This window comes from Prionailurus viverrinus, chromosome D2 (genome assembly GCF_022837055.1).
Source record: "Prionailurus viverrinus isolate Anna chromosome D2, UM_Priviv_1.0, whole genome shotgun sequence".
NCBI classification, from domain to species: domain Eukaryota; kingdom Metazoa; phylum Chordata; class Mammalia; order Carnivora; family Felidae; genus Prionailurus; species Prionailurus viverrinus.
The window spans coordinates 48,884,281-48,897,927 of NC_062571.1; positions in this window are offsets into that span (position 1 = coordinate 48,884,281).

Sequence of the window (13,647 nt, forward strand, 5' to 3'; positions counted from 1 at the left end):
TGTCTCTTCTCTCTTCTCTCTTCTCAACTACCCTCCCCACCCCCATCCCTTCATTATAAATGGCGTTCCTCCTTCCCCTTGCAAACCACATCCATTAAAGATGGGAACGAGCACTGTCATCCCAGTTAGCAGGCAGATGGTGGCTCGAGCTGAGAACTTCTGATGGTAGCCTCATAAAGATCCACCTGTGACCCTGAGATCCCTGGGGTTGCCCTGGCTGACCATCCTTCCTACGACCTAGTGGTTCAATTCTTTCTTTAGCCATATTTCCTTACATCTCTTTGTTTTGTTGTGGTTAGCCAAAGTTGGTTTTGGCAGCCTGCAGCTATAGAGTCATAACTGAGACAACCGATTTACTTGACTTGAAGTCAGAACTTGACTTCATTTGATGGATGGGAAAACTTAGGGCCCAAGAGGAAAAATGAATTGCCTAAGGGCATGTGGATATTCCACAACAGAACAGGATCTGGAACTCAGGACTAATCACTCCAATTCAGACATAATTTCTCTTATACCATACTGCCCCTTATATTCAACACTCCCTTTCCCTCCATACCCACCCCAGGTGTACCCAACCGCTGAACACAAATAAGTTCCCATACATGGACTCTGTGATAGAATTCAGCCCTTTAGAAGTTGGGGAAAGAAAAGCACAGGGAGAAGGATTGGAGAAACAAGTACTAGATGAGATGGTATGTTTATGAAATGCAATGCTCCTTAGGACTTCTTGCCCACCAGGCAAAGGTGACGAAGGCATTGCTCTGGGACACCCCCCCCCCGACTTCCTGTTTCCCCAGACTGTCCTAGTCTTGCTACAGAAATGTAATTGGCTTTACATTTATATTTTAATTGTAAATATAATGCATGTACATGCTCAAAAGTCCAAACTCTGGAAAGCAAACTGTTCTTCCAGCTCTAAAGCTCTAGCATCAGTCTCTACAACTGCATTCAATTCTCCACGGGGTCTAGCCTTGCCTTTGAACCTTCCTGTCAGTGGCCTGTGCTGCACAAATTCCTTGAGAAGAGTTTTTCTGAGCAGAGGGGTGGATGGAAGCATGGTGACTGAGGGGAGAATGCCAGGTAAAGAAAGGGGAAAACAAGCACAGGCAGATCTTTCAAGGAAAGCAAAGAAGAGGGGAGCAGAGGAAACAGCTATGGTTTGGTTAGCAATCACTTCAGGTGATTTCTTTTCCTCTTCTGCCAGGACAAGAAAGGTACTTACTTATCCCTCTGTGCCTTAGAAGTAATTTAATATCCAAGTTACTGAAGAAATGGAATGACAGGTAATTTGACTGAAATGTGCTTAATCTTAAAAACTATGTTTGTATTCCCAAGGACACTTTACTGAATCCCAGATGACTGCAAAGAGTGGCCTTAAGTTTTCAACATTTTGAGTATGGTATTTTCAAAGGAAAATACAAATTGAATGTGGATCAGCTACAGTCTGGTTTCCATTATGTCTCCTTTGCTCCCATGCAGTGACAGTTCAAGGAAGTACAAGAATCCCAGTGTCCTAGGGGCTCCTGGATGACTCAGTTGGTTAAGCATCTGACTTTGGCTCAGTCATGATCTCACAGTTCATGAGTTCAAGCCCTGCGTCAGGCTGTGTGCTGACAGCTGGGAGCCTGGAGCCTGCTATGGATTCTGCCTCTCTCTCTCTCTCTCTCTCAAAAATAAATAAACATTAGAAAAAAAAAAAAAGAATCCCAGTGTCCTAGAACAGTGAAGACTTTTGTGACGGAGTACCTTCTGTTTCCTTTGCCCACATGGTGCCTTCATTGGGTGGACATATTTCTGAGTCTAGGGATTTAATTTGTTGGTTTTCTTCAGTGGTAAAAATCTCCTCAAGAGCACTTACTAAACATGTTTCTGTATGAAGTGAGGCAAGTAGACCCTTGAAAATGACATGGGGTCCATCTCCAGCTCAAACAAAATCCATGAGGACATCATGAAAAATAAGCCCATGAATGAATACTTTGGTTACTTCCATATCATAGCTATTATAAATAATACTCAGCCTTGCCCCCTTTTTTTCTGGAACACTTTCCATGGAATACAGTCTTTAACCCGCATTAATATGCTATATAGTTTTCAACATCAGAGAAAACAAGGGAGTGTTTAATGAACGAAATGAGGAAAGAGGATTGATATGTGTAATCCTGTCCTTTTGCTGGCTGGTCTCCTGTTGGCTTGTGAGGAGGCCCAGCCAATAGGGGGCAGCAGCAGCATTTTGTTTCATGCTCACTTCCAGGGTGAATGCTGTGTCTACTGCCAAGAATGAGACCATAGTCGACACCAAAGCTGATTAGACCTTTGGTCCCACTGAAAGACTTTCCTACAGGAGACTTTACCATGCTCTCCATACTTGTGAGTCATCAGAGTGCAGCCCTTTGCCTCTCCCCAAACCACCATTCACTTTTTATCAAAGTCTGCAAGAAAAACCGTAGACAAGACTTGTAAAATTGTCCTTGGAGTAGCAGAGTTGAACAGCCAAAAGGTCCACAGAACCAAGGTAAAACAGAACCTAGGTTTGGATCCGTTTGGTTTTCAAAGGGCAAATAAATCCACACTTATGGGTGACTATGCAACTAAGGTAGATCCAGCCAGAGAACCAGAAGAGCTGGAGGCTGTGTATGGAGTCAATACTCATTCCTGTTATACTCTATTCTGGCAAATCTCCTCTCTCTTTGAGGTCAAGGAGGTTGGGACTGTTACTTTTATTTTTGATAGCCATAAAGGTGCATCCATTTCACATGATCTAGGATGGGATAACGAGATATTTAAAAGATATCCAAAAGGCCATGGACCTTTTGGTCCGGTTTGATGTTGAATAAGTTACTTGAACTCTCAGAGTCTGTTCCTTTATCTAGACAATGGGAATAGTATCCCTTGCGAGCTGAATTGTGTCCTCCCAAAATTCATATGTTGAAGCCTTAACCCCCAATGTGAATGTATTAGTATATAGGGCTTTTAAGGAGGGAATTAAAGTTAAATGAGGTCAGGAGTGTGAGGCCCTAATCCAACAGGACTAGTGTCCTTATAAGAAGAGACCCAGGGAGCTCTCTTCTCTCTCTCACCCCCTCCCCTGCATGCACAGAGGAGAGGCCATGAGAGAACACAGTGAGAAGATGGCTGCCTGGAAGCAAGGAAGAGAAAACAGAAAACAACCCTGCCAGGACCTTGATCATGGGCTTCCAGCCTCTAAAATAAGAAGACAATGCCTGCTATTTAAGACACCTAGCCTGTGGTATTGATATGGCAACCCAAGCAGATTAATACAAAATCTAATTTATGTAAAGCATCCAGCACAGGGTGGTGCAAAGATGAATTTCATTCCTCAATATCTTCCATGCTTAGATACAGATATTCAATTTTCTATTACAGTTGTTTACCCAGATACTACCATAAACATCTCAAAATCAGTATTTCTTAAAACAAATTCATCGTCTTCTCCCCAAACCTCCTAGTCACTTGGACTGGAAACCACCGTGATGTTTCCTCTCTTGCTTGCACCTCAAATCTGTTGTGTCTCAGGCCTGTCCGTTCTATCACCACAGTATCTCCTTCCAAGACTTCCCCACTCCAGATCCCCTCTTTAATTTCTTCCTGCGTGGACTACTCTAAGAGTCCTCTTGACTTTCAGTGCCAGCAAATGGTCTACTTGATCCAAGTCTCTACCTTTCAAATCATCTAGGTAACATTCTGTCCAAATTACAGACTTAAAACTCTTCCAAAAACGTCAGACTTTCCAATTTTGGAGATCTGGTATTTCTTGGTCACAAAACCAGTATTAAATGTGTGTGTGTGTGTGTGTGTGTGTGCGCGCGTGTGTGTGTTCAAGTCTGCAAAGTCCTTAAAATGCTCCAGATCCGGCTTTAAGGTGAAAAACGCAGAGTGTTGGGTCATTTAAAAGTTGGAAATGGTGGTTTCCTAAAATGATATAGACTCTATGTATATGTGTTTTATAACTCCAAAGAGCATAAAAGAAGAATTTGGGTCATTAAAAAATAATCGTCCAATTAGGGGAAGGTGAAGTAAGTGGCCTTTCAGGTCCCTTAAGACCATGAGAATCTTTTTCCTTAAAGGTTGATGCCATTTTATACACATTCATTCATTCATTCATTCAACAAATATAAGTGTGTACTTTGTGCCAGGCTAAAGAATGAACTACACAATGAGCAAGGACCTCCAAGAGGATAGAAGGTTTGAAGAAGAGGGATAAGGATGGCAGATAGGGGAAGAAAAGTTCTACGGGGGACTCTTCAGCTAGGTAGGTATGATAGCTGACAAGTAGGCTAGCAACTTTCCAGAACTAACTTCTTACCTCTTTCTCTAACCTTCTTTCTGTACTTCCCTCTTACCATTCTTCACTAAAACTTTGACTTGATTGACTACTGTAAGCCAGGAGCTCACAGTCTAGTAGGAGAGAGGAAGAATGAGAGAGATTGAAACATGGATCACTACAATTCAGTTTAAAGGAAGAGCATCTAAAGAAGGTCCAAGGCTGACATCCTGGGTGGTCTACCTCTCAGAGTAGGTACTGCAGGATATTTGCAGGATAAGCAAAGCTACAGAGCAGTTTGGAGTTGCTGTCAGTGTGGGGCAGGGAATGGGAGGAGAGAAGATTTGAGGCCTGAGGCAGGAAGGGAAGCCCTGTAGATCCAATTAGTCAATTGGGTCTCTTCCGGGGGAGTTTTTCTTCTCACCAACGGGGTTATTCTCCTTTGTGGGTTCATCACCTTCCAACCTACACTCTAAAAACCTTTGTGCATTTCGTCTCAAACTGTTTCACTCTTAAAGTAATATTTAAGGTTCTTCTGGAGGCCCCAGCCTTATCTCCCACATCTCTTGGATAAAACTGTTAATAAAGCAGCCGCTCGCTGTTCGCTGGGCATTCTTCTGTGTTTTGCAGCTTCGATACCATCATGCAGCTGGGACTTTCCCCTCCATGCTCTCCATACACACAGAGGCTTCATATTCTTAAAATTCTAGTCCAAGTGTGGCAAACTGACAAGAAGGGTTGTGACTTTTAAAATCTGGATTTCTCTTGGAAAGTCAAGAGCTGGTAAGTCTGGGCCTGAATCTCTATATGGCAACAAGGGGTTGAACCTGAGTCGGGTTATCTTTTGGAGGGGGACAGGCACCCATTTACAGGACACACGTCTTTGGCTTCACTCATGACATTAGCTGCCTGGCCTCCACGGCCTTTTCGGTTCCATTCCCTAACCTAATATAAATGTCATTCCTTTATGATTATTTCCTTCCTTCTTGTACTAGATGTAAATTCTCCCAACTTGAATAGCAATCACACTGTATATTCATCACCTGTTTTCATATTACTTTAAAAAAAAATGTAACCTCCCTTTACTCCCAGTCTTTTATACATGGCCAGTACCTACTTTTATACGTGGCCAGTACTCAACAAATTTTTGTTTCCTCAACAACATGAAAGCTTCTCCTTCCCCGATATGGAGTATAATCATTGTGTTTGTGGCCATGTACTTCTATTTTGAACAGGTCCTCCCATTACTTGTCAAAAAATTAATGGATTCTAAAATTTCTCTTAGAAACTTAGATGGCCCTTGCCCTTTTTAGGCATCTCTTTCTCTCCCAGGGTCTTGCCTCAATCAAAGTAAAAGAGAACTCACCTTTATTTAAAAAAAAATTTTTTTTTAACGTTTATTTATTTTTGGGACAGAGAGAGACAGAGCATGAACAGGGGAGGGGCAGAGAGAGAGGGAGACACAGAATTGGAAACAGGCTCCAGGCTCTGAGCCATCAGCCCAGACACCTTTAAATTTATGGGAGTAATACTTTTGCCACTGACAATTTCAGATGGATAGAATAGCTTCTCTGTCTCTGGCAGTCTAATAAGCTAATCAGTAAATTCTAAACAATGTCCCAGGCACCATGCTAAGCCCTCTGCCTGCATTTGTTCATTTAATTCCATCCACAACTCAACCATAGGCATGTTCTCCAATTTAGGCAAGGGCAATTATTCAAACTGCCCAGTTGCTAGGTAACTAAGATATAAACCTAAGTAGGTAGACCCCAGGGCCATCTTCATCATTAAATCCTGCCCATCCTTATCAATGAATAGTATTATGTATCTTAGGATTTTATGTGAGCACATCACTACCCTCCAGTAATGGGTTATAGTAGTTCTTAAAGTGTGTCCTAGACTAGGGTGCCTGGGTGGCTCAGTCTGTTGAGTGTCTGTAGGACTTCGGCTCAGGTCATGATCTCATGGTTCATGGGTTCGAGCCCCACATCTGTGCTGACAGCATGGAGCCTGCTTCGGATTCTGTGTCCCCCTCTCTGCATCTCCCCGGCTCATTCTCTTTCAAAAATAAGATAATTTTAAACATTAAAAAAAAAAAAAGTGTCCTAGACCACTATATCAGCATCACCTGGTAGTGTTAGAAATGTAAATTATCTGGCTACAACCCAGACCTACTGGATAAGCAATTCTGGGAACAGACTGAGGAATGTTTTAACAAGCCCTCCAAGTGACTCTGATGCACCTTGAAACTGAGAACCACTGGGCCAGAGGAACTGCCCTTATGCTCAAACAGCACCCTGTGCTTGCGCTCCTAGTTTAGTTTCCCAGTTCCTCTACCCAACTACTCATTTAACCAAAGTTCCTTTACACTAAGGGTGTCTTGATTGGCTTTATTTCTACCACAGTTATGAAATGACTGAATAAACGAATGTGGAAGGCAAAGACATTGAACAACACCGCTTACTCACTAGTGTAGGGTGAATGAAATTTCAACAATACTTTAAAAAAACACCTTGGAGCTTTTTTTCCCCTCTTCTCCAATACAACATCCAGAGACTGCATAAGAAAAGAACCTGCCAGAAGGATAAAAGGATTCGGTTTAGTAAACGTGAGTGAAGGTAGAGATTCAGCAGAATATTGAGGGGCAGCATATTTTCACATGAGATGGCCTTTAAAGAGGCAGTGCCTGTCAGATTTACATTCTCCCATAACTCAATTTCTAGCAGGGGAACATATCCTTTAATCAATTTAAAGCAGCTGTGATACTTCTCTGGTAAGATGTCACAAAAGCAGATGAAGGCTGCCGCCTGTACGTTAGGTCCTACCTACGTTAGGCCACCAAGTTATTGACCTATTTGCTTCCAGTTTTAGGGCTCTGAGAAGACATGCATACCACTAACTGGGAATACACAAAAGTCTGAAGAGGATTTGCTTTACTTTTCTACAGAATATGGAAGTCTATTCAGGGTAAAAATATAAACTATGAAATCTAACAAGATACAGAGGTCTATTGCAGGTTGCTGTCAAAATTGGCAAATTCATTAAAGAAAGTGGTGTTGGTCCCAGACACAAGTTACTCCAGACACAAAACTGCTATAAATAACACTCATGGCAGAGCCTCAGAATGGCCCCAGAGCCATGCCCCTACTACAAAGTGACTTGGCTGTGATTCAGGGGACACTTGCTAAGTAAATGATCAGGGATCGAGTCTTTTGTAAAAGATAACTACAATCACCTGGTACTCACCAAACACTCTGTGGATATTCTGTTGAATGAAACTGTTGTCAATAAGGCATCTTCTATGACTTGCACTCAAATGCAAGGCCAGGAGGGAGGCCAAGTTCAAGCTTGAGGAAATAAAAAACAGGCAGAACAGGGATTCCTCCAAAAGCTCGGATTTCTACATGTTGCCTAAATCACTGAAACAATTTCCCAGGAGCAAAATAAACAGAAGGTGGTCGTATGCAAAATATTTCATTTTCTTTATTTTTATGGATGTCATTAATACAGCAGGAACTGGTATGATTACAAAAGATACAAAAAAATCAGAAGAATGTTAGCTTTCAATAGAAATTAAAACCTGAGCTGAAGGGTGATCAGAATGTCTGACACTTGGCACTGTCCTGACGAAAGTTAAGAAACAGGTTTGCTCAACTTCATAAATAATTCGTATCGACTCAGAGGAAGTTAACTTACATTTCAAAATCTACACATTGAGCTACAGATGCACGGACACTGGAGTCAAATGACTTTCACTGTCGACAAGCATTTGTTTAAGATAACCAGTGTTACCTAAAACTCTCAAAGGGGGAAAGCAGGGAAGCGTGTAAATTGTAGATTTCTAATTAACAAGTTGAGTGTGCTGGTAGGATATGGTTTAATTATTTATTCATGTAGATCTAACAGGCTGGCTCAGTTTGTCAGAGGGTAAACGAATGCCGAAAGACAAAGGCATGGGGACGGGTGAACATGAAGCCACCCCAACTTCTCAGAAACAAGTGGCACAGTGTAACACCATCTCAAAGAACTGTGCTAGTGGGAATAGGAGACTTGTGGTCTACTTCAGTTCTCACTTTGGCTTCTAGAGGATCTCTTATTAAGCATTGGGTGAAAGAGAGGGAAATTCAATTCCTTTTATTAATAAGTGTCCATAAGCAGGAGGGAAAAACAAAAGCTAAGTGAACAGGAATACATTTTAATATGTTGAGTCTTGAGTCATACTTACATACCAAATGGTTAATATACTACAAAACTTTACAAACATAAAATCTCCTCATCGGCTGCAGAACTTCCACACTAACGGAATTAATTTCTTCTCCCTTTTAATTACTTCCACAGAAAGTCCTAAAACTGAGGAGTCACTAGAATACCTGCACTTTCACACGTGCCATTAAAACATAGTTATTTTTGTCAAAATGATGCAGGAAGCAATTATCATATGAGGTCAAGGATCTTATATTCTCTCAAAACATAGTTTCGGGTTTTTGTCTTCCAAGTTACATAAAAAGAAATGAGACCAGCTGGACTTGTAGTTTTTCTCAGCCCAAGGTCATTAAACTCCCAATGTCTCCGTGCTAGGAAAGGATACAGTATTTAAGTGCTCTATTACAAAATATCTCCAGTTCTAAAAGGGACAGCTTTTATTTTTGTATTTAAAAGAAGGCTGAAGCAGTGCCCTTTACTTAGCGGAGACCAGCCACTGACTTCCTACCTGTACCAGCTTTCCAAGATGACACTAAGTGAGTTTTTGCCCTAATATTTTTGCCCCGGGTTTTACGAGGTTTCTCTTCTTTGTGCACCTTCATGTGCTGCCTAAGATGAGAGCTCTGGCTGAAGCATTTGCCACATTCACTGCACTGGTAGGGCTTCTCCCCTGTGTGGGTTCTCTGATGTTGAATAAGGTGGGAACTCTGGCTGAAACATCGGCCACACTCATCACACTGATAGGGTTTTTCTCCAGTATGAATTCTCTGGTGTTGAATGAGATTTGAACTCTGTTTAAACCTTTCTCCACACTCATCACATTTATAGGGCTTTTCCCCAGTATGGATCCGCCGATGCTGAATGAGGTTAGAGCTCTGAAAGAAACTTTTCCCGCAATCGGCACATTTATGGGATTTCTTTCCGGTGTGAATCTTCTGATGTTGAAAAAGAGTTGAGCTCTGACTGAAACTCTTTTCACATTCAGTACATTTATAGGGCTTCTCATCCAACCTTCTTCTCAGTCTACTCAAGCTTGAGTCAAATCGAACAGTCATTCCCCATTTTTGCCGCTGCCGGCCTGTTTTGCGTGGGTTCTCATAAGCTTTTCCTTGGCTTGAGCTCCGAGAAATACCTCCCTTAGGTTTTCCTAACCTCATGGTGATGAGCCAGATGTACTCTTAAGAGTCTGCTCTCTTCTTCTGAAGTTTCACCTCCTAGAGCTCCTCAGCTCAGAATTTTCTGCATGGAAGAAAAAAATAAAAGCCAACTTAGATCATTTGTTAATTATTCAACTTTAATACCTCTTCAACCCACTAAAATTGTATCCATGCTTAAATTAACAATGTATACAGTACAGGGGTGCCTGGGTGGCTCGGTTCATTAAGCGTTGGACTTCGGCTCAGGTCATGATCTCGCTGTTCGTGAGTTCGAGCCCCATGTCGGGACAGCTCAGAGCCTGGAACCGGTTTTGGACTCTGTGTCTCCTGTCTCTGCCCCTTACCCCCTCACACTCTGTCTCTCTCTCTCTCTCTCACATAAATAAACATTAAAAGAAGTTTTTTTTTTTTAATGTATCCAATACATATGAAAGACAATTCTGGGGGAAAAATACTTGAAAAATAATTCTAATAATTCCCAGGGTTTCAACTTAATAAATATCCCCAAATTTTGACCAAATTTACCTAGGGAGTTTTTGTCTGTTGAGACATGACAAAATAAAAGTGATAATGTGAAATATATGTTTTTATTAGGCATTATCAAATGGATATAGAATTCTGAAGGATTAAAAGGCTGAGACAAAATAATATCTTCATGGGAACAGAAGAAATAACTCCAAAAGACAATCAAAATTTGGGTAATAGACTATCATTACATTTTAGTATTTACTCCCATGTTAAAATTCTACTTTCTTACTGGTGACTACATAAGGCATCCAAATTAAAATGAAATGCCAAATCATACTACTTTATTAAATATTTTTGTTTATCCTTACTTGGTTAGCCATTCTACTTTCACAGCGTGAATACTACTTGGCTTTAACTTTGTAGCATAAATTGCTTTGACAGTAGGAGCTCCTCTCTAGGGAGTGGCAAGTTTGTGAATCAATTCAATAATACTGGATGAGAAAAATATAAAGGAAGAGACGCTTTAGTATTTTTTCCAGATTCGAATGATCCAAGAAAGAGGACAATTCTTTGAAAATTTGAAACAAGGGAATTGTTTTTGGAGAGAGGAAAAAAATTTTCAGAAGAACTTTTAGTGGACAGTGGAATAAAACGGGGTAGGAAAAAAGCGGGGTGAGCAGGGCACACGAAAAGGAAGGGCGGCAAGTTTACATGCAAAAATAGGACAGGATTTTGTAAATACCCAAATGCTAGGAAAATTCAAATAAATGAATTTCATCTATTTAGCTTTTTATTGAAATAATGGCCATAAAGTAAGTCACTAACTCCAAATAGGTGACAATGTGGGATAAGATGGGCTACAAAGGTAATAAAATTATTGGAACTATTTTCCACATCTTGTGTCAGAAAGTAGACTTTAAAATCAGAATAATTACTCTGGGTCTCTGCATACAAGCTTATGAAGCAAATAACTGAAAATACAAATTACATCACTGTTCTTGCTTTTCCTTCATCTCATGTTGTATAATTGAGACTCTAGGCCTGGAAGTGCCGAGGACTTTATTTGGGATATTTAATAATTAGCTCTGTTGTAATTACGGTAAGTATCAGAAAGAGCAAACTGCACACACTATCAATTACTGAGAGGGCACCACTCATTCCTTTAGTGAATATTTACGGAGTATCTATTACAGAATATGTATCTACTTACAGAATATCTATTACAAGGAAACATTTGTTAGGCACATGGTCTTGTGTTCAAATAACAGCTATAATGGGACTTACACATTGAAAAAGAAATCATTTTTCATACTCTAGAAGTCAGATCTGGTAGGAAACTTTTAGACTGTGCAATCCACCCAGAACACTACAGATGAGAAAATCATGCTGAGAGGCAGAGACTGTGCTACGATATTTCATTCTCGTAGCAGCTTCACGCGACGATCTCTATTTTACAGCTAAGGAAAGGCAGGCATACGTCGGCCAGGCTCCCAACCCCTAGCAGCCAGGCCCCAGAGCTCATGCTCTTCAGTGGAAGACCCGAGTGCAGCCACAACTTCTAACACCAAGTCCAGCGCTCCGCCCGGTGCTCAGCATAATTCCTCGGCGGGTGGAGGTATTAAGGTAAACCCGAGCGATGGGAACTGTAGTCGTGCGAACACGCGTACCGGAGCGGGCCTTGCTTTCTCTCGCATAGAACTGGGAAGACAATAAGGCTGCTACATCATCAGGGTGTTAGAGGTGTAAGTGAGTCAGTCTCTGCGGGTCGCCCCTAACAGCCCTGTGCTACCCAAGCATTTGTTCAAACTATTTAGTCCTGAAACGGCGATGGCCGGCGTAGGGGATGCGGCCCGACTCGCAGGGACTCCCGTGCAGGCCTCCGCCCTCCCGAGGCCTCCGCCGGCCGCTCCTCGCAGGCCCGGCCCGCCCAGCTCCCTCCGCCCCCGCCCCGTGGCTCCGGGAGCGGGGGCCCGGGTCCGCGCCGCCCCGCAGCGGCCAGCTGGCGCCAGAGCGGCCTCCGAGCACCGAGCACCGGGCCTCGAGCCCCCGGCCCACTCACCGCGCCGCGGGCCGCCGGCCGCCACCCTGGCTCGCTCACTCGCTGGGCGCCCCTCGCGCCGCCGGAAGTGAGGGCCGCGCCGTCAGTCGGCGCCGAGCTGCCGCTCTAGGAACGCGGTGGGGGCGACCCTCTATGGTGCTGGGCCCACCGGAAAGAAGGAGCCCTATGCTTCTCCTTGTTTGTTTCCCGCTCTCGCCCCTCTGATGGCATCCGGAGGCCGCCGGGACAGCAAGACCTGTGGCGGGGCCCCTTTGTGGGCGCCCAGCGGCCTACGGGGCCAGCAAACCGAAGCCTGATCAGTCAGGGCTTTCTTAAGGCAGCGCCGGCCTGCCCGACCCCCTAGACCTCATTCTTCCTACAAGTATTGAGCACTTACGAATTATAAGAGGTACTTCTGGAGAGCCGAAACTGTTACCGATAGTTCTCACGAGTCACTTGTGTTAATTTTTTTTTTTTTACCAAGTAAATGTCAAGATTTTTTTTTTTTTAATTCCAGTGTAATTTACTGTCTTATATTAGTTTCAGGCAAATTTTAAGATCTTGATTTGGCTTTGTTAAGCAATTCATGAATGGGCAGCATCCCATTCATGAATCTACATCTGGGAAGTAGAGATGCTCCAAGGAGTTGTAACAAAATGGAAGATTTTTATAGGAAGGAGGGACAATAAATTATCAGCAAAAGAAAAAAAGTGTTGTTACATTTTGGGGGGAGGGAAGGAAAAGCAGGGTTTTTGTCATGCAGATGACCTCACTAGAGCCTATCAGGAAATTTCAGGTGTTAAAAGGCCACAGTCCTGGGACAGATTGAAACTAAATAAGTCTTGAGTTCCTTTTGTGGGGGAGCGGCACAAATGACCCCATTTTGGGCTTCTTTAACTCCTTAATTATCACCAAAAAGCCTTTGCAAAGTGGAAATGATCATACTCTCTAGTTAAGGAAACCAAGACCTGGAGAAGTTTGCTCAGGTTTACACAGTGTGTGAAGTGGAAGACCAAGGATTGGGAGTGGCCTTTTCAGCAACAGTCTCCTGATTTTCAGCATAGTCCCCTGTTTCGCTTTAATAATGATCTCTCCTGATTCTTCTCTCTTACAAGCTCCTCCTCCTTCTCCAGCCTGGCAGGTGCTGGGTCATCTGACCTTTCTTCCTCTCCGTGCTCTCATTCCCCTGTTGAGCTACTCCAGTCTGATGGCTTCAAATACCATCTGTTAAAGCTGGAGACTGCTGACTTGGTAACTCCAGCCTGATCCTCAGACGCAAATATTATTGAACTCCAGGCCTGTATCTGCAATTGATTATTCGGCTGCCATTTGCATGCGTGATGGACACCCCAAACCTAACATACACCACAAAGGAACTTATGACTGAAAGGGCGGGCCTACGCCGGCGGACTCTATCTTGTTCTGTGTCCTTCACCTTGACCACACCTCCTCCCCTTGAGTAACCCCCCCTCACCTGCCTAACAGGACTCAGACCCTTC